This window comes from Hemitrygon akajei, chromosome 8 (genome assembly GCF_048418815.1).
Source record: "Hemitrygon akajei chromosome 8, sHemAka1.3, whole genome shotgun sequence".
NCBI classification, from domain to species: Eukaryota; Metazoa; Chordata; class Chondrichthyes; order Myliobatiformes; family Dasyatidae; genus Hemitrygon; species Hemitrygon akajei.
This window is the reverse complement of record NC_133131.1, coordinates 111,076,184-111,098,622: the sequence shown is the minus strand read 5'-3', so window position 1 is coordinate 111,098,622 and position 22,439 is coordinate 111,076,184. Positions and strand designations below refer to the sequence as shown.

Sequence of the window (22,439 nt, the reverse complement as noted above, 5' to 3'; positions counted from 1 at the left end):
AACAACCCCTTTAGACGCACCAGGAGAAACACTAGAAATCCCGTGACAGCGTTTAATAGCGACAGCCGGTGGGGGGCTCGCGTGCGTCCTTTCCCTTTGCCTGGGATTGGACCATGGAAGAACGGCTTTAGCTAAAGGAGAGGCCACAAGTGAATGGCCACCCAAACGGGACTCCTGACGGATCAAAATCATAAAGGTTGGAAAACCCGCAGCGGTAACTGTTCCCATTCTATTCCTATTTCTCTCTCTCTCTCCAACAAAGTGCAACACAGCGACGACCAAAAGGCTGCAGCCTGAATGAACTGAGTGACTTTTATATTTCCATCGGACAATACATTATCCCCCAGACAACGATAGAGCTATTTCTTATTGATTATTATTATACCCGCACTTTTAGATTTAGTATTGATGACGTATATTATCTGTATGGTTGCATTGATATTATTTTTGTGTATTTTTACTAATAAATACTGTTAAAAATAGTACCATCAGACTTCAACGGACCTCTCTATCTTTGCTGGTAAGTGACCCAGTTACGGGGTTCCTAACAGTAGTCAGCTGAATTATTTTGGAATAATGGGAAATAATTAAGGCAGAGGAGATTCAAAGGAAGAAATATAACTCAAGGTAGAAAAAAAACTAGCTGTGTAATGAAGAGAATTATTAGAATATCAAAGGGTTATTGACATCCAAAGGGTTGAAGGCTGCAAATGCAAATCTTCCAACCGGTGTCAGCCCTTTACTTTGAGCAATATTATCATGAGTGAAACTGTGACAATACTGGAGAAGACCACAGCTGGAGTCAACTTAAAAGCATCTTTTTCTAATTACCAAGAGTGAAACTATTTAAAAAATCATAACTGATGTGAAGACAACTTTCATGTCTAATTAAGTATGTATTGTACTATGCAAACAAAACCTATTTTCTCCTAATACCTTCTAATTTATATTGGTGTGTTTTTTTTATTACATTTGAGCATGACTGAGATTTGTAGGTAAGGATTAATTTTATTCCAAATGCTACAAAGATTTGTCTGATTGGAATATTTATCAATCAGACTTCTGCAGCTCTTGAATTCTGATGTTTTTCAGTGAGTTTCTCGTTGACATTCCAATGAAATAATGTATTAATGTAATTATTGATGAGGTTTTAGTGAACTGAGAATGGGCAGGGTAATGGGAGATCCATCTTCAATAGCTTGGCACATTTATTTTAGAAGGGTAAGTTGCTGTTTGATCAAATATTTCTTCTCAAGTTATTTCTGGTTTTTGTAGCGAGAACTTCCCTCAGTGGCAAAATTGGAGTAATGCATACTTTTTCATCAGTAATGCAACAGGACTTGTGGAATCAAAAACAGCACATGAACTGCAGTAAACATAAACAAAGTTTAGATATCATGAAATTATTTTTTTAGTAGCTATTAATCTATTTTCATCTACCAGAGAATTCTGACTGAATTGAAGGGTAGAGTTCAATTCTTGGTATCTCTTGTCAAATAAGCCAGGAAAAGCTACATGGAGTATGATGAATTTTGTAGTTTGTTTTGAAAGCAGTGAATAAGACTGCTCAGTGTCTCATCTTAGACTTAATGTGTGGATGCGAGTACTGCACATAGATTTGACAGATTATCAAAAGTAATACCATAACCACCAGCTAATCAGAATCTTATAAGTCTCACCACAGAAGGAAACCATTCAGCCTGTTTTTCATCACTTTGGGTAGTCACCATATAATCCTATTTCATTTTTTAATGTTTACTATTTTCAGATATTTATCTAATTCGCTTTTAATAATGTTATAATTACTGAACCAGTAGGCAATTGTTGAAAGGGTTTTACCTTGCAGTTGCACTTCATGTGAAAACTGTTTCCTGTTTGATTCTCGTACTAATTCTCAGCATGAGGGGTGGTACGGTTTTGTAGCTCATGGAGCTGCTGCCTCTCGGTTCCATCACCCTGGTTTCAGTCCTGATTTCCAGTGATCTCTGTGTCATGTTTCTTTGTTTTCCCTGTGACCACATGGGGTTTATTCCAGTCACTCTGCTTTATACTCGCACCCTAAAGCCATCTGGGTTTGTTTTTCTTTTGGCTTCTATAAGTTGTCACAAATGTATTGGTGAAAAGTAGATTCACCTAAGGAAATGAGGGGAATGTAGAAACAATAAAATGGGATTGGGTTAGGCTTAGTGTGATTATCATGTGGACTGTAGTTTATACTGGTATCTTTCAGTTTTTCTGTGTTTTCTTTCTGTTGCCAATTGGTGGCTAGGTGATATTTGAGTGAGACGGGGATGAGGATTAGAGATCTGATATTCTTGGTGTTTGTCTGTGTACACACTTTTGTGAGAAATGGGTTTTTCCAAACCCTTGTGTTTTCTCCCACATTCCAAACACGTGGTTTCAAAAGTAAGCTGTGAGCACGTTACTTTGGTGCCAAAAGTGTGGCAACTTTTGCGGGCTGATTTGATTAGACACAAACTATGCATTTCACAGAATGCTTCAATAAGCATGTGACAAATAAAGCTAATTGTTATATCTTTAAATCTTTAGGTTCTTCCAAGCTTCTGCCCCACCATAATCCTTTGTTACACTGAGGGAAAAGCCTCAGGTTTTCATTTTTTTCACAACCCCTCTTTCTCATTTTAACCATATTGTGTATCATGAATGGTCTAACATATTTAAGCATGATCATTTAGTGAACAGGTTTTATTACAGTTTGTTGATGGTGTAAACAATTACTGGATGCTACCCTACAGGTTATCCAGTTTTGTAGCATTAACTTGTCATAAAAGTATTTGAGTACTAATGTCCTGTTCAACTTTTTGACTGTACTCAGCACTTCAGCTGGTCAGTTAGAAACCCTGCCATCGTGCCTGATACCACCTCCATTTTCATTGTTACACCGTGTCCATCAATACCGTTTCCACCCAAATGCTGTTATTAATATACTCTTTTCATGAATCTGTTAGTCATTTTTGGGCCAATTTCTGGGCTTTCCTGACATTGCATCTGTTTTCAGTTTTCGATGCTGCTGGTGATGCCCAGCGATGACAAATGGGCAGGAAAAAACACAACAAAGGGAATTACTAAATACAGTAATTATTAATAACAATCAATGTTAACGATGGAGAGACAGGCAGAGGGTGGTCGAGGCAAGAGGAAGCGAGCAATGACGTAGACCCAGGCAAGGTCTGGTCATGGCAAGCAGAGTCAGGGCTGAGACAGAGTCATAGCATCTTCGAGAGCGAGGTAGGACCAATGTCTGATTAACTGAAGCACCAGACTGAATTGGAAATGTCAGGCATGGCTGAATCGTGGCAGTGGGATCCAGGTCCAAGAGCAGAGAATGACTTGTTGTTTGGACGACTTAAGCATCATGCCAGATTGAAAAGGCCGGGGTGCTGGGACTGGCGGTGAGGCAAGGACCAGGTTGGCTCATCACTCCATGGAGTTTACTCAGCTGTGAACTGATCTGCAGTGCTGGCTTCAGCGATGTCTGGCCTCGTGTCTTGTAAAACCCCAGTTCTGAATGTTATTTGCTTACTTTTATTGTTTGCATGATTTGCATTGTTTCCTTTTCTCTCTGCACAATGGATGATTGGTGATTTTTAAAAATAGTTTCTTTTAAGGTTTCTTTTGTTTTCTGGCTGCCTGGATGGAGACGCATCTCAGGGTTGTATAATGTATACATTGATAATAAATGTACTTTGAACGAACTTTGAATGAGGATGAGTTTTCCATTCCAGAACATCTGGGATGGCCTCCTCCTTCAAAGAATGGGATTTTCCTTCATCTACCATCAATGCTGGCATCACCTGCATCTCCTCCATTTCCCAGACATCCAGACTCATCCCATCTTCCCACTGCCATAACAGGGATATGATTCCCCTTTTCTTTACCTCCCATTCCATCACTTCCACCTATTAACCCCCCCCCCCAGCTTCTTGCTTCACTGCCCCTCCCTCACTCACCTACCTTCTCCCTCACCTGGTTTCACCTATCACATCAGTTTGTATTCCTTTCTCTCCCCCTCCATCTTATTCTGGCTCTTCATCCTTTCCTTTCCAGTTCCAATGAAGAGCCTTGGCTTCAACTGACGACTGTTTATTCCACTCCATAGATGCTACCTGCCCTGTTGAGTTCCTCCAGCTTTTTGTGTGTGTTGCTCTGGATTTTCAGCATCTGTAGAATTTGTGTTCCTGAATCTTGGTTTACATGGCCAGCCATGAACACACACAAGAACAATTCCATCCATTAATAGTTGGAGGCAAATTATTTTTTCCCAACAATAGGGAACAGAGGAGAAAGCAACAATGTGAAACTAATGTTGTTTTCTGCAAAACGTGGGGCATTGTTGCAAGGTGATGGTGTGTGACAAAAGATGATACTTTAGGAGTCCAGTCAAAGGAAGAAAGGGGAAGTTGGAGGAAGTTTTCGAGTTTATATGTCTATAGATAATGTGCTGAAAAGCATGTCAATTGCGCAATATCCATTAATTTCAATTTCCTTGTGGACTGGCGCCTTTGTAACCTCCTTATTTTTATTTCGAAAGAGCCAACAGTTTTGTGTTGGCATCATTTGAATTGCTTTGCAACTTTTCATGATAATTGTTCTCAAAAAAAAAGAAAGCAACTATTTTGATGAAAAGTTTATTAGTTAGATTGACCACTGATACTACCTTGTTTATTGAAACATTTCTGCATTTTCTACCTTTGTTTTTAAAACAATTATCTGAATAATGCAGCAGTTTAAAATGCAAAGCCTTTGTCATAATCTGGTTTTCCGCCTCAGCAATATTGCTGTTGGCCAAATATATTTTGAGATATTTTTGTTAACCCTTAATTTGGATGTGTTTAAACTTGACATTTGTTATCATCCTTTGAAGGTGATATCAAGTTTGCATAACAGCTGCTGAAATGGATTGAAATAAATTGAGAACATGAATTTTAAGGAGTCCTTGAAAGTGAGTCTCCAGGTCATAGAAAAGTTCAGAACTATAGTGAGTGAAGTTCAGGTGCCTGTTGCTTGTAGGGTAAAACTGTTCCGGAAACAGATGGTGTGGGACCTAAGGCTTCTGTATTTCTGGCCCGAGTAGCGATTCAGTGGACTGAAAGTTTGTAGAGATTGATTATGGGGTTCAAAGGATTTACTGGCAATGCTAATGAAGGAGGATAGAAATTATATAAAAAAAGGGTTTGTTGAATTGTGGATGTATAGGATAGCCAGAAGAAGACATGTGGTAGGGTGGTTCATGGTGTGTTTTTTGTATTGTATGGAAATACAGAAGTGTCTTGTATCGTAATGCGTGGCCACTACATCCAGGATCCTGAATATTATATTTTTGAAGCCTCTTACCGTGTTTCAGAAGAGCATAATGGGTTATAAATTCTTTGTAGCAAAACATTTTGCAGCAAAAAAGGCACAATAATGTTTCTTTTACCTCAGATAGCTGAAGTTTGGTATGGGCCCCCAAATCCTAAGAATTTTCTATAGAGGCAAAATTAAGAGCATCCTGATCGGCTGCATCACTGCCTGGTATGGGAACTGTACTTCACTCAATCGCATGACTCTGGAGAGAGTGGTGTGGACAGCCTGGCACATCTGTAGATGTGAACTTCCCACTATTCAGGACATTTACAAGACAGGTATGTGAAAAGGGCCCAAAGGATCATTGGGGACCTGAGTCACCCCAACCACCAACTCTTCCAGCTGCTATCATCTGGGAAACTGTATCGCAGCACAAAAGCCAGGATCAACAGGCTCCAGGACAGCTTCTTCCACCAGGCCATCAGACTGCTTAATTCATGCTGATGCAACTATATTTCTATGTTATACTGACTATCCTTTTGTACATAATATTTATTATAAATTACTATAAATTGCACATTTAGACGGAGACATAACGTAAAGATATTTATCCTCATGTATATGAAGGATGTAAGTAATCAATTTAATTCAGTTTATGTGCACGTTCACATTTTTTTATGCTGTGAATGTTGTCTACATGCATTTTGGTATGGCACTTGATAATGTTCCACGTGGTAGGCCCATCCAGAGATTCAGATACATGATCTTGTTTGCATGAATTGGCTTGCTGATAGAAGATAGATGGTAATTGTCAATGGAATTTATTCTGGTTGGAGGCCCGTGACTAATGGTATTCCACAGGGTTCTGAACTATGAGCTCTACTGTTTATTCATCTATGACATGAAAATGTAAGACATGAATTAGCAAGTTCATAGTCAATGCAAAGATTGGCACCTTTTGGGAGAGTATAGGAGGTTTCCAAAGGATGCAGCAGGGTGTAGCTTGCAGATGTGGGTGAAAATGTTCGATAGAGTTTAATTCAGCCAAGTGTGCGATATTGCAGTTTGAGAGATCAAATTGAAAGGATTAATAGCAAGATCTTTAACAGTGTTAAGGTATGGATCTATCTTGGGGTCCAAGTCCATTGTTTCCTGAAAATGGTTGAACAGTTTGATAGAGTGGTAAAGCAGGCGTATGGCATGCTTAGTCAAAGAAAGTTGTGTTGCAGCTTTATAAAATTCTGGTTAGGATTATTACTTTCATTTCTGGTTGCCCAGTATAGGAAAGATATGGAGAAGTTGCAGAAGAGGTCTACTATTGTATTATCTGTTTGAGAGAGCCTGGGCTGTGAGGAGATGATGGACAAACTTGGAATCCTCCTCAGGAGCAATGAAGACTGAAGGGAGACCTGATGGATGATTATGTGAGGCAGAGTTAGAGTAGGTAACTGGAATCTTCACCCCCCCCCCCCCCCCAGTCAAAATGTCTAAATATCTTGCATTTAATGTGATTCCAGGAATGAAGGGGTTAACCTATGAAGAGCGATTGAGTTGCCTGGGACTATACTGTCTGGAGTTTAGAAGAATGAGCAGGGATCTTACAGAAACTTAAATTTTGAAAGGGATAGATAAGATAGAAGTGGGAAAGTTGTTTCCATTGGTAGGTGAGACTAGAACTGGGGGACATTGCCTCAAGATTCAGGGGAGAAGATTTAGGACAGAGATGAGGAAAAACTGTTTTTCCCAGAGAGTGGTGAATCTGTGGCATTCTCTGCCCAGGGAAGCAGTTCAGGCTTCTTCACTAAATATATTTAAGAAACAGTTAGATAGATTTTTACACAGTAAGGGAATTAAGGGTTATGGGGAAAAGGCAGGTAGATGGAGCTGAGTTATGGACAGATCAGCCATGATTTTATTGAATGGTGGGGCAGGCTCGATGGGCCAGACGGCCTACTCCTGCTCCTATTTCTTATGTTCTTATATAATTGCAAACAGATGTGAAGGGAAAATTTTATACACAGATAGTGGTGGGTGCTTTGAATGCGCTACCAGGGTGATAGTGGAAACAGGTACGATAGAAGACTTTTAGATAGCGACAGGAATGTGCAGACAATCAAGGGGTATGGACATTTTGTAGGCAGAAGGGATTAGTCAGGGGTGATTAATTACTAGTTTAATTAGTTTAGCCTGACGTTGTGAGCCAAAGGCCTGTTCCTGTGCTGTATTGTTTGTTTAATATTTTATATTCAATGTACCCAATAGAATTTTACTTGAAAACCAACTATAGAAAATGATTAGCTGCTTACTGTGTCATTCCAAAGTGGTGCAGCATATTGCTTCTAAATCCACAAAGCACATGGTATATTTATACACGTGTGCATTGGTGTTCATCACCATAAAGTGAATGTTTGGATGCCACTTCTGAAAATTCATTTGCTTATGCATGATACATTAACAGTACAGATTAGTTGAGCAAAAGAACACCCACAGAATGAGTGTGAAGCTTTCTTAACATGACCGAAAGGAGGCCTGTCTGACCAGTGCATTCAGTCCCAGTACTCAGTCATGACTTTCACCCAAAATACCCTTGCCTAGCCCAAATCTGTATGTCTCAATTTCCCCCACCGCTGACTCTGGTTCTGAACCCTATCCTTGCATCCTGCAAATCTGCCTTCTGTGCCATAAGCCCCAGGTGTGGACATGTTGGTCCAAAGAGCCTGTTTCATGTTGTATTACTTTATGAAACTATGACTGTATTTTCTAATGTTGTGAACCTTGGTCTGAACCTTCAGCCTTCAGGAACATTTTCCCTATATCTGGTCTGTTCACCACTGTTAGAAATTTATAGGTTTCTTTGAGAACACCTGTCATTCTTATTACTTAATTAAATATTGACCCAGTTAACTTGACCTCTTGAAATGCTGGCGAGGAATCAGTCTCGTAAACCTTTAATGTGTTCCCTTCACAGCGAGAACATCCCTCTTAAGATAAGGAGACTAAAACTTCATTGAGATCTGCAGATGTGGCTTCACCAAGACCCTGTACAGCTGCAACAAGATAATATTGCTCTTATACTGATATCCTCTTGCAATAAAGGCTAGTGTATAATTTATCTTCATAACTGCTTGCGGCACCAACTCGAGCATTGATCTCTGTAGCATCTCACAGTTTACTGGCACTTGGAAAAATACCTGCTTATTCCTTTTTTTTGTTTCCAGACCATCAACCAATTCTCAGTTCAAGCCAGTGTTTTACTCCAAATTAAATTGCTTTAATTTTGCACAATAAACTCTTCTGTGGGTTTTTGTCAGAAGCTTTCCTTATCAGATGCACCATATCTACAGGTTTTCTATTATCTATCTGACAAGTTACATTCTCAAGAAACTCCACTAGATTTGTTAAGCATGATTTTCCTTTCACAAGTCTATGCTAACTGTCCAATTCTATTATTGCTTTCTAAATGTTTAGTTAATAGACCTTTTGTAATAGATTACCGCCCTTTCCCCTTTGCCAATGTTGGGTTTGCTGATCTGTATTTGTACTTGCTCTTTCTCCTTTATTTTGAAATAATGTGTGTCTGTAGGAGGCTGAAGAATATGGACTGCCTTGGAGCTAGAGGACTGTATGGACAGAGGTTGGAGGGAGGAATGGCTGGCTGTTTTGTTGATGTTCTTTTGTTGCTTGTGTTTCGTGTTGTTCTGCCGAGCACCATGGGCATGCTCTGTTAGTGACAGAATGTGTGGTGACACTTGGAGGCTGCCCCCAGAACACCCCTGCTTGTGCTGGTTGACAGATCTCACTGTATGTTTTGATGTACATGTGACAAATAATCTTGAATCTTGGAGTTCCATTTACCACCTTCTAATGTGTAGGAACTGCTCCAGAATCTAAAGCATTTCAAAACATAATTTTTTCCTTTCTTTCAAAAATGTTTTACTTTCATACTCTGAAATCTGTATCATCAAGCCCAGGGAATTATCACCTTTTAGCTCTTCATTTTGCCAGTGCCATTTCTTTATTGATTTTACTTCATTCCTCTCTTTCTCTGGAGTCCTGCTTTCCCAACATGCTGGGAGGAAAGTTGTATTCTTCTTTGTGAAGAAAAAAACCAAAGTATGATTATTCTGCCATTCCTTTCTAATCCTACAAACTGAGTTTGCTCAATTTGGATATTTGTGGTGGTAACGATTTTTTCAAAGATTTTTAATTGTGGCAGCAGACCAGACATTAACCTTTGCATTGAAATCTACGTAAAGACCTCAGAAACTAGTTGAATGAAGAGTGTGTCACCTTATGTGCTAAATCAAAACAATCTGTTGACTTTGGATCTTGGCTATAACTTCTAAATTGGTGATGAAGCAGCCATACTATGTAAACAACAATAGCAAAAATTTGCATGTATTTGGCACTATTAACAGGTACGTCCCTAAATTTGGAAATCACGGCAAGCTGTGTCTATGACTGGGGATTCTTTGAAGAAATAACAAACAGGATAGCCAAAGGAGAATTGGTTGATGTTGTATACGTGGATTTTCAGAAAGCCCATGGTATTACAGGAAAGATACTAGCATGGATAGAGCATTGGCTGATTGGCAGGAGACAAAGAGTGGGAATAAAGGGAGTCTTTTCTGGTTAGCTGCTGGTGACTAATGGTGTTCCACAGGGGTCTGTGTTGGGAATGATTCTTTTTATGTTATATGCCAATGATTTGGATAACAAAATTGATGGCTTTGTGGTCAAGTTTGCAGACTCAACAAAGATAGGTGGATGGGAAGGTATTTTTGAGGTAGTGTAGAGGCTACAGCAGGACGTGGACAGGTTAGGAGAATGGGCAAAGCAGATGGAATACAGTTTAGGGAAATCTATGGTCATGCACTTGGGCAGAAGAAATAAAAGGGGAGAGTATTTTCAAAATGGAGAGCAAATTCAAAAATCTGAGGTGCAAAGGGAATTGGGAGTCTTTGTGCAGGATTCCCTGAAGGTTAATTTGCAGGATTGTCAGTGGTGAAGAAAGCAAATACAATGTTAGCATTCATTTCAAGAAGACCAGAATATAAAAGTAAGGATGTAATATTGAGACCTTATAAAGAACTAGTGATGCCTCACTTAGAGTATTGTGAGCAGTTTTGGCCCCATAAGATGTAGTAGCAGAATTAGGCCATTTGGCCAATCAAGTCTGCTCCATTATTTCATCATAGCTGATGCAATTTTCCTCTCAGCCCCAATCTCCTGCCTTCTCACTGCATCCCTTTACGCCCTGCCCAATGAAGAATCTATCAAATTCTGCCTTAAATACACATAAAAATTTGGCCCCCACCGCTGCCTGTGGCAAAGAATTCCACAGTTTCAATGCTCTCTGGCAAAAGAAACACCATCTCATCTCCACTCTAATATGATGTCCCTCTATTCTGAGGCTGTGTTTTCTGGTTTTGGACTCTCCCCACCATAGAAAACATCCTCTCCACATCCACTCTATCATGTCTTTTTACCGTTTAATAGCTTCAATGAGGTCTCCCCTCATTCTTTGAAATCCAGTGATTATAGGCCCAGAGCCATCAGATAGTCTGCATATGACAAGCCATTCAATCCTGAAATCATCATTCCTTTGAACCCTCTCCAGTTTCAGCACATCCTTTCTAAGATAAGGGGCACAAACCTGCTCAGAAAATTCCAAGTGATGCCTCATCGGTGATTTATACATTTTCAACATTATATCCTTTTTATATTCTAGTCCTCTTAAAATGAATGCTAATAATTGCCTTCCTCACCACAAACTCGATCTGCAAATCTAAGAAAGGATGTGTTGATTGAAAGGCTTGTCATCTGAGGAGCATTTGAGGCCTCTGGGCCTCTACTCACAGGAATTCATAAGAATGAGGAGCGACTGCATTGAAACCTATTGAATGTAGAAAGGCTTCAATAAAGTTAATATAGGGAGGATGTTTTCAATGGTGGGGGAGTCTAAGACCAGAGGCTGCTGTTTCAGAATAGAATTGCATCCTTTTACAATGGAGGAGGAATTTCTCTGGCCAGAGAGCGATAAATCTGTGCAATTCATTGTCACAGGCAGCTGTGGAGGCCAACTCATTGGGCATATTTAAGGCAAATGTTGATAGATTCTTGATTAGTCAGGGCAGAAAGGATACGAAGAGAAGGCAGGAAATTGGGTCTGAGGGCGAAAGTGAAATAGCCATGATGAAACAGTGGATAGACTCAATGGGCCAAATGGTCTAATTCTGTTACTATATTTTATGGTCTTATAAGTTACACATTTAATTTTGGCAGGGAAAAATTACATTTTCAGTCACATATATTTAGAGTTAGAACTCAATGAAACTATATTGCCAAGCAGATTAGGAAAAGCCTTCAGCAAGATTGTCAGAGATTCAAGTCCATACAAGTAAGAAACTGGAAGCAAAATCAGATCCAGAGTTGTTACTAAATCATTTTAAATCAGTAAATAAATCAGCATGCTGTCACTTTCATCTCTGCTGGAAATCTTCAGTTTGAGAGAAAATGCCAGCTTACAGGTTGCTTCCCTAAATTTAGATGCCATCCAGTTTTTAACAGACAAATAGGAGTGAGATGAAATTTAGAGTTTGCTTTTTTCTGTCAAATTTAAATTGTGCCTATCATATATAAAGAATTTACAAGCACTTACTTCCAAAAAAGATCAATATGTATTCTCATTTTATGGTAAAGCACTTAAAAAAAAACACTTAGAGAGTGCACAGCAGCCTCTGGAATTCCCATTCTAATCTTCACTAACTCTCTTCCTTTTGTGTCCTGTGACTATGGCCAGCAGTCATTGATAAATTTATGTGTACTCCATGCAAGTTTTGTTTGGGGATCATCCTGGCAAACACTTGGGAAGTTTTACTATATTGGAAGTGATACATTAATCCAAGATTTTCTGTTGTAGAGATAAAGTTCTTTAGGAATCTGAGGAAGCGGGACAGTAGATGATGATACTGGTTTTTAATATCTTAAGCATTTTGCTTGTCAATTGTCTTAAAAGGATTTCTTGATTTGGTGGAATGCTTCCATAGCCAATTTGGGACAGATATCTTTATTCTATGCTGTAAAATTCAATGGAAAATTAATAATGTATTCATCCATTGCAGAAAGTTACAGTATTTATCTACAGCATGTCTGGCTGACAAGTAACTTTAACTCAATCACACCTAATAACACTTAATTCAGAAATCAGTTCAAAGTCTGCTTTTACAAGAATTGATCCGAAGCAGCTTGGAACACAAGAACATTGTTACCTAATCTATGATTAATAAACCACAACAAGGACAAAAGAATTAAACATCAAGGTTGTAGTTCTTCTGCAAAAGAAATTAATACCCTGCACCAGTATTGCAACGTTGAAGTAGGAAATTATCAAGCACTGATCACAAGCAATACATGTGCTAACTGTGTACAATTATGGTGTATCAGTAGTGGTGGAAGATTAATGTCTGAGAAGCAACGTATTTCCTGACTTTTATTTGTTAGCCTATATAATATTGATTTTTAGTTCTTGATGATAAAACTGAAACACTGACTGATAGGTGAATCTTGCACTGCACAAAAAGAGCAATTTGGATCCCTGGCAATTAAACTGTCCTTCAAAGGGGAAAAGACCATTTAATGACTCTGACCTTTATTCGTCTTAAATGTTCGTGCTGAGATATTTGTGATACCAACTCTTAAAGTTATTTTGAGACAAAAAAAATTGTTAAATGGATCCACCAGCAATGGCAAGCATGAAAAAAGGGCAACAAAAATGAAAAAGGTTGAATGACTTGAATTACTCTATCTATGCCAATAAAGAGAGAGCACAAATACATCTTGGCAATGGCATCTCCTCCAAGACTATAAGCTTCACAAACTCCAGAATGATTTTTGTTTTAAATTTCTGGAACACAACAGGGGAATAGTGAACCATCTATCCTCATAACAAGTGTTCAACCATCAACCTCCGGTGAGATGCTCGTACACAGTGGTCAGTCTGGGTCCAATCAAAAGTGTATTTGTTCATCCTCTGTATCTTTTATGATCGCAAGTCACTGCTGGTAACCAAGAATGTCAAGTACTGTAGGACAATCCTGTTGGAGAGTTGACAGATAGCAATGGAGCTGGACTTATTGCGTACCGTTTTTGTATAGTCGCCTGTACTTGTACCGTTGAATGGTGCACAGTGCGTGTGATTCTCTTCAACATTTTAATTGTGATTGCCAGACCCTGTTATACATTGGCAATGTATAACAGGCTGAGGCCACGGGGTTAGCTGTTGAAGCTGACCAGGGGAGAATATGCTGAGGCAGTGTGGGAGAACCCCTGTGGGGGCATGTGGGAATCTGTACTTGGGTTGGGGGCTGGTCCTGTTCATCAATGCTGCTCTCCAGTGCTTGCTCAATGGAAGAACGATGTGGATCAAGACAATTTGCCATCAATTATTTTTTCTTTGTGACTGTATGTTTTTCTGAAATTATAACCATATGTGCTGTTGGTAATGTGACTTGCACCTTGACCCTAGAGGAAAGCTGTTTCATTTGGCTATATTCATGTATGGTTGAATGATAATTAGACCTGAACTTGAATTATCAGCTCCAAGGAAACCCATACTGCTGCAAACCTGCAGCTATTTGAGAGCTGATGAAGGATGTTGTGCCAGAAAGGATGGAGTCAAGGTGTGCCAGAACAGTGTAAATCTTCACAATGAATAGAAATAAACTGCTGAGTTCTTAATGCTGCATATTTTAGGATTCAGCCTGCAAAATTGCATTTCAGACAAATCACTACCCAAAAGAATATTAATTGCTCGTTATTAGTAATTTGACTTATCATATCTGTACCATTGGCAATAATGGGGCTGGATTGGTAAAGGAGCAAGGTTATGTTCCATTTGCGGTGAGGCTTTTTGTTTGATGTGAAGCAATATTCTATCATGTTATACATTGAGAGTAGCCTCTATATACTGTAGCATATTATTCATTCATCTATCGTATGTTAATAACACTATTTATCATAGTCTGTGTGAGAATACATGTTCAGTTTATGTATCATTGAAGAAATCACATCACTGCAGGCTGTGGCTGGTGAATAATGTCAGAATTCTTTGTTGTTATCCTTGGGCCTTGTATTTATTTATTCAGGTATTATGCAGAATGGGGACAATTTTAAGGAATGTGAGATCCTCTTCCAGAAATAAGAGGTCATACTGAGCCAGCGGTAAAGTCCATGATATAAATTCATTTTTATACCTATTTGTCTCAGGATCCTAAAGTGAATTCAACCATTTAACGTGTTTTATGTACACAACAAGCATCAGCTTTTCATCTTTATGTCATAAAAAACTAATTATGAAAATGTGCATTAGATTTCATTCCAACCATGTGAACTAATGAAGCTCACTGTTAACAATATTGCTAGCTCATCGACGAGCTGAAAGAGGTTCATATAGGAGCAAGTGGCTCTACTGTTTTGGTTTACAAAGTGTCACTTGATTTCAGTTTTCTGACATGTTGATTGAGGGGTAACAAATGCTAAAGAAGCTGAATCCCTAACGAGGAAGATCTTTACTAGCTGCACAACATCTCTGCATGGAGTGCTAGAACCATCTCAACTTTATGCAAAAAAAGCATTAAATTACTTAATCCAAACCGGCAATCAAAAGGAAACCACTGTATCTTAGCTTGTCCCATGGTATTGAGCATGATTTGTTCCAGCTGTTACTCTGTGGTGGCTGTGTGGTGAATGCTGGAACCATGGACTCTTCCACAGATGAGAGGGAAGGACAGAGGTTAGTTTGTGAGCTGCTCCACTCCCTCCGTTAATTGCAGGAGGCTTCTGTGCATTCCTGGTAAATGGCTTCCACCTTTTCAACATCATGTTCCTTTTCCACTTTGAGGATTCCCACAAGCCAGTTAGAGGCATTGCATTTTCCCAATAAATCTTTTCCTCTGTGCTCGCTTCGGCAGCACATATACTAAAATTGGAACGATACAGAGAAGATTAGCATGGCCCCAGCGCAAGGATGACATGTAAATTCATGAAGCATTCCATATTTTTAGAAAAAAAAATATATCTTTTCCTCTATCCACTTGGCCATCTGTTCTTAGGACAGAACTTGGAATTGTTTGTTTCAGAAGTGTGGTGTTCCCAGTGTTGTACAGTGATTGAATGAAGTGATTCGTCACTTTAAGGCTAAAACTCGGAACAGTACTACAACTGCAAGATGTTTCATTTCCTAAATGTTCAGATAACCTGTAATCATAATCAAGCAATTCTTACTAGACTACTTGAAAAAGTCAGATAACACAATCATCTTGCCACTATAGCTGTACTTGCTCTATTTTATACAGAACACAAGATAAACAGTTGGCTGCTTTATGAACTAGATTACCAGGTTTCTGATTCTGCTTAAAATCTCCAAACACTAGAACAGAAAGTTTATTTGACAGAAATTCTTAAACTCTTATTATTGTCACATGTACTGAGTAGAGTGAAAACCTTGTCTTGCAAGCTGTTCATGTACTGTATCAATTTAATGCAACAGTGCATTGAGGTAGTACAAGATAAAACAATAACAGAATAAAGTGTAACAGCTATTGAGGAAGTGCAGTGCAGGTAGACAGTAAAGTGGAAGATCATAACAAGGTAGGCTCTGAGGTCAAGAGTTCATTTTATCGTACCAGAAGATTGTTCAGTAATCATATCAGCAGGGCTGAGGCTGTCTATGAGCATGGTCATGTGTGCTTTATGCTTTTGTATCTTCTGCCTGAAGGGAGGGGCAGAGGAGTGAGATTGCCCAGTGTGGATGTAGTCTTTGATTATGTTAGCTGTCTTGCTGAGTTTGTGGAGGGGGAGGATGGTTTCTGTGATGAACTGAGCTGTGTTCATAACTCTCTGCAGTTTCCTGTAGTCAAGGTAGAGCAGTTGCTATACCAATCCTAGATGCTTTAGAATAGTCTCTATCAATTTGTGGAAGCTTACTAAAATGTGTAGCACATGGCTACCACATGGACTTGACTGTTGCCTGTTGATGCACAAGAAAAGACAGAGAAAGAGAGGAAGACAGAAGTGATAATGTTGAGAGCTTCTTTCTTATGGTCTTTTGGATTGAAAAAGGAACATAAACTAAATCAGAAAAACTTAGTTAACAAAGATGCAGAATCTGCAAGATCATACAAATGGGTTCATACAACATGCACATCATTGACTTTTTTAACCTTTGTGTTCAATGGCAATATCATTGCGTAATTCCTAACATCACCGCCTTTGGGTTACCTTCGACCAGGATCTTTCCTGGACCTGATACCCAATTGCTACGATTAGTAGGATATTCAGGGTCTATGTAATGTACAGCTAGTGTCTCAAATTGTGAAGCCCTAAGTTAATCCAACTTCAAAGTGGGTCAAAAATGATGGAATTATGTTGTGATGATCTACAACTTCACTCAAGCTTCCAAAGTCTCATCCAATCAAGCTCCCATTTACCAGCAATTTCTAGCAAAAGGGAAGGGGATATGCTTAGGTACAGCTTCTAATAGGTGTGTTATCTATTGAGGAATATCTGGGATCTGGGAGTGAATAGAAATCATGTGATGAGGAAAGGGACTTTGATTAGCAGTTAATGTGTGAGGGAGTAGTTATTGGGAGCTGTGATTGATTGAGATCCTTGAGGGTAATTGATTGGAATGTGTGGCCAGTGGTGAAGGTGTTTAGAGATGTAATTTATTATTTTTATTGCTTCACAAAGTTGAGCTATGTATGTGAAATGATTCATCTTGAGGAACTGTACCCATATTCTTTGGATGCCCTGTGCGTCATTGAGATTCCCTGCTGTCATTTCATCGTCAATCTGCTGTGCCTCCTGGACTTCACCAGCAGAGGCTTCCTACTTTATTCTGTTCTGTTCTGTTTTATTCTTCAAGACATGTCAAAGTCAGGGTGTCAGTTCCCCTTGTTGTTCTGACATGGCTGTCTCCAACTGTATGGAATGACATAAAGCTTCAACCAAGTGGTTTCAACAGACTAATTATTCACAGAGAAGAGCATTTCAGAGCTATGCTGAATCAATAAGCAGTGTTGTTGATGCTGCGTGTTTACTAATAATAATTTCAGGAGTTGGACAGTTTCTTTGAGGACAATTTGTACCAGTTCAAATGGATTCATGTTAATTACACATCATGACCCCTGCACTTGTTTAGAGTGCTAAGCAGTTCACCCCCTGGAGTTCCCAATTATTTTCTCTCTGTATAGTAATAGAAGCTTCATCTTAAAATTGTCATTGAGACATGATGAAAATCTGAGATATGTGTAGAAGATAGCTCTAATATGCAAGCAGCAGATGTGCAATATAGTAATAGAAGTATTTTGTAGTTGGATCCTTGGCTTTAGTTGCATTTTCTTCAGTAAAACTGAATGTAAGAAATGAAATGTAATACCTTGTATATCATTTATCGACTACTGGTTATCATTTATCGACTACTGGTTAAAGATTTTCCACCCCTAGGATTAAGCATTTTCTAGAGAAATTTGCATACTACATCGAAAACCAGGAGTACATCAAAAAGCTGTTACATACTATTACAGTTGAAAGACAGGTTCTCATGCAATAACTTTGAATGCTTTTCATGGAGATCTTTATTTAATATAACATTGATTGTGAAAGTTTCTATGTTTCATACCTTCGTGTTTGAGGATACCTCCTATCAGTCAACAGAGGCGATTTAGCATAAACAATCTAAAGGCATTCCCTGAAAAGCAATTTTGATTACTCATCGGTTTTGCAGAGACAGTGCAGTACATTTCCAAATCCATGCACATTTGCTCAGTAGCATGGTCATGATAGCTTATTGAAGTTTAGTATCGTTGCCTTTTCATTGCTGTGGTGATGGATCATGTTATTGACAGTATTTTCTCATCTTATGAAGCACAAAGAGATGCCTTTGCTTGAGTCATCTTTTTTTAGTGCACGCTAAATTTGTATTCATTTTTTCCATTTCTAATGTAGCTTTTTGATGTTTCTCCATTTGCTCTCCTGTGACCTAGAAAGACCTCGAGCTGTGGTTTTATTTCATGAATTATGGAAAAAGTGGGCAGGGTACCCTACTTAAAGGATAACAAAAGTGTTCATTTGGAGTATCTAACTGTATCAAAAGTAAAACTTTGTAGTATGTTCAATGTGATGTATCCTTTTCAAGCTTTGTTCCAACATTTACGTGATTGTCTCTCTTGCTGTCTCTGTCCAACTTCTTATACTTATTGGTATGTCTCGAAATGGCTTACTTTTTTTCTATCCTTCCCATCACTAGAGGTGATGGATCTTTGAGTTCTCTACCCGAGATTTATGGAGAAAGTGCATGTATTTTTGATGCATTGAAGGCAGTTGGGAATTGGTACAGAAGAGGAGCTGAGGCTTGGGGCACATCAGCCATGTCCACATTGAATGGAGGGGTAGGCTTGTGGGGCCTTATTTTCTTGTGTTCCTGAGGGCCTATATTGTGCATCAGATCAGCATTTATGTTGCATGTTTGATGAAGCTTGTGAATCATGTGAATAAAAATTCAGTCCTTTTATGTAAAACCATTAGTCACATGCTTTAACATTTGTAAGAGTTTTTTTTCTCTAAGGAGGTAGAGTGGATGGTGAAAATCTGCAATAAATTAGGGTTATTAGAGGTCTAACCTGACATGATTAGTTTAATCTTCACTTGTGAACTATTGGACATAATCTAATAGAATGTACAAGGATGCTTCATAATGGATATATTTAATAGGTCAAGTGGCATCTGTGCAGAGAGAAGGAATTACCTTGAATTCATAACCTGAGTTAAAATCTGGTTCTCCTTGTTATGTGGCATGATTTTTTCAGCCATTACTGTCAGTGGTATTTGAAACCTCTTGCAATATTCAAGCAAGCTCTCTTAATGTAAACATAAAGTAAATTTATTGATTTTCATGTTCTGTTGTCCAGTACTCTGTTGAGGACCTGCTATTTTAATACGAACTAAATATTACGTGCGTATATTGGCACATTAAACCAAATAATATCATTTCAAGCAAGCAGTCTAACAACACTAATAATATCAACTTGCTGTGTCGAGATGCAATTGGAGTCTGAATATGTTAGAAAAATGTTATAAAAAGCAATGGTCTGAAAATCAGTGTGTATTTGATGTTCTGGCATTACTTGTGCCAGTACAAGTGCTGTCAGAGCACTCAGCAACTATCAGCATTAGGACATAAAAGTTCTGTGCGTGGATAATGCCTCCTGCTCACCGGAAGAGATGTCCCTGCTCTGAGAGTGGTGGAACATGACTTAAAAATCCCTTCACAGTGGCATACAATTTTAGGCTCCTCAAAACAATCTTAACCACTGTTGCATTAGATCTGCTCCCCAGTGAAAACAAATCTGTCGGCTTCCCAATTATCTGCTGCACACAAACAATAGTCTGGTGGCCTAAAATTGGCAGGTTGCCTCAAGGGGCTGGAAATGGATCAGGCCTTTCATTCACACTATCAGAGTGGTAGGGTCCAGTAAAGCATTAAAAATCCCCAGCCTATTATGGAGCCCTCTGAGCTGTAACAGAAATAGCTGTAGAAAAATACATTTTCTTTTCCATTTCTTTTTCAGAAAATACAACAGCAAACATCAAAGGAGAAAACATATAAAAAGAAAAGCTCTTTACTTGCTGAAAGGATGGTTTCATATTTCAGTATGAAGCTGATTGTGCCCTCACAATACAAATGGCCAAGCACATTTTAACCATTTCTAACCTCTTAAGAAAACATTCAACCTCAGACTAAATATGTTGGTTTTGTATGGAAGCAAGCAAGTAGAATGAGAAGCATTGATTAAATTTGAATCTTCCCCCTACAAAGTAAGTAAAAAGATATTTAAAGCAGTTTACTAAAAAGCTCAACTTGCCCATCTTTCTAAAAGGAAAACACACTACAGAAGTTTCAGATCTATAACTTGCTAGAAATAATCTGCTGGAGGAACACACCATCTGGGTGGCAGCATCCCCTTGACCAGTTGAGTTCTTCCACCAGAAACTCTGATTTCTGCAGTTTCTTGCTTATTTTACAGTGTTTTCTGAGTGTGTCTTCAGAATTAAGAATCTTTAGCAAATTGAATATTTTTTTTCCTTAGACTTCAAGTTTAAGCTTTCTTTGCTCTGGAGTTGTCAATATTAAACAAATTAGATAATTCATGCAACCAGAAAAAAGTAAAATTAATATCAATAAAATGTTCATTTTCAGGAGTTAAGGATATCAAAACGGTTCATTTTTTAAAAACCAAAGTAAGTTATTTTCTAAAACTTGTCATCTAACTACAAGGGGTGATTGATAAGTTTGTGGCCTAGGGCAGAAGGAGTCAATTTTAGAAAACCTAGCACATTTATTTTTCAACATAGTACCCTCCTACATTTACACACTTAGTCCCGCGGACGTGGAGGATACAGATCTTGGACCTCCAGAAAGTGTCCACAGCAAGGGTGATTGATAAGTTCATGGAGTAAGGTAGAAGGAGATGAGTAATTAACTTCGAACTTTCTGCATAATCACTCAGAGTTGAACTGCACATGCATATAAAGAGGGCTATATAACTCACCTCCTTCTACTTTAGGCCACAAACTTATCAATCACCCCTGTTGTGGACACTTTCTGGAGGACCAAGATCCATATGCTCCACGACCACTGGACTAAGTGTGTAAATATAGGAGGGGTCTATGTTGAAAAATAAATATGCTTGATTTTCTCAAATTGACGCCTCCTGCCTTAGGCCACAAACTTATCAATCACCCCTTGTATTGTAATATCCCTCACATTGAATACTTCCATCACAAAGCATTTGTATTCAGAGTGAGATGGCAGCACATATATTAGTAAGTGCTGCTTTATTAAATCTACACCAAGGTAACAGAAATCAAAGCTGTCAGAGTTGAGTTTCAATTTATATCAATGCCAGTGGATATGCTTTTTGTGAAAGAAAAATCCTTAACATTTTGAAAGGGTGAGATTAGAAAGTGCATCAAGGGAAAGCGTGAAGCACACTTTGTATCTGCTGGAGCAGAAATTGTTGTCATCTAAAATGTTAGTCGAAAAGCATTAAGTGCCATAAATGTCAGACCTCATCATCCTAAAAAATATTACATCCTTGTTGGAGTTTTGTATCCTGAGAAATTTCCCGAAGAAATTGAGCACAACTTCCATCTCTAATTCATGAAAGGACATCTCTGTTCTCCTCACAGTGTGGAAGATGAATATAACAGTGACTGCTGCTTTGAAGTTTGAATGTTCGAGAACCCATCGTGACAACAATTGCTTTAGCGTTTCTTTATCTGCTTGCTTAGCTGCCCAGATGCTCTGAACTTCTTATCCAAGAAGACTTACCAGAGATTTATGAGCTGAGCCAAAATGTCCCAACCCAAGTTTCTGTGTGTGTGTTTTATCATTTTGGCGCAAAATGAAGATTGATAGTGGATAGTGTTGACAATAGAGAGGAGGGTAGTCTTCTACAAAACACTTTCAATAAATTAATAACATTAGCAGAGAAATGACAGGTGAAATTTAATACTAAACAAATGTAAGGTGATTCATTTTGGCTTGGGAATTACTGAGGAACAGAGGACCTTTTGTGTAGGTGTCCACAGATCACTGAAAGTCACAGCAAAGATGCATGTATTCATTATGAAGGCAAGCCATTCATGAAACTTGTGTACACGGCAGCTGTTTTGCACAGGAAGTGGTAGGTACTTGAAATGCACTGCTGGGAGAAGGGTTTGTGATGGAAGCAGATATGAGAGTGATGTTAAAGAGACATTTACATGAGCATATGAACATGCTGGAAATGAATGGAGGAAAATGGGATTTGCTTAATTTGGCAATATGGTCAGCACATATTTCATGAGTTGAACAGCCTGTTCCTGTGCTGTACTCTTCTCTATTCTCTGGGGAAAATGGGATTACACAGGAGGGCTACAAAGGTACAAAAGACATTCACCAGAATATTGTTTGGGCTGGAGCATGTTAGCTATGGTGGGACACTGGATGGGCTGGGCTTGTTTTACTTGAAGGAGAGAGAACTCAAAGGAGACCTACTTGAGACAGAAGTTTAACATCAAGGTTAGGA

At 38.7% G+C, this 22,439-nt stretch overlaps 1 protein-coding gene and 1 non-coding gene across 2 annotated transcripts in view; both read left to right on the top strand.

Moving 5' to 3' along the window:
- LOC140732153 (contactin-associated protein-like 2) overlaps positions 1–22,439 on the top strand; it is a 1,811,541-nt gene that overhangs the window by 241,452 nt on the left and 1,547,650 nt on the right. The gene's annotated exons all lie outside the window — the stretch shown is intronic.
- On the top strand, positions 15,263–15,369 carry LOC140732568 (U6 spliceosomal RNA). Its single transcript, XR_012100095.1, has one exon. It is a non-coding gene; the product is annotated as a U6 spliceosomal RNA (small nuclear RNA).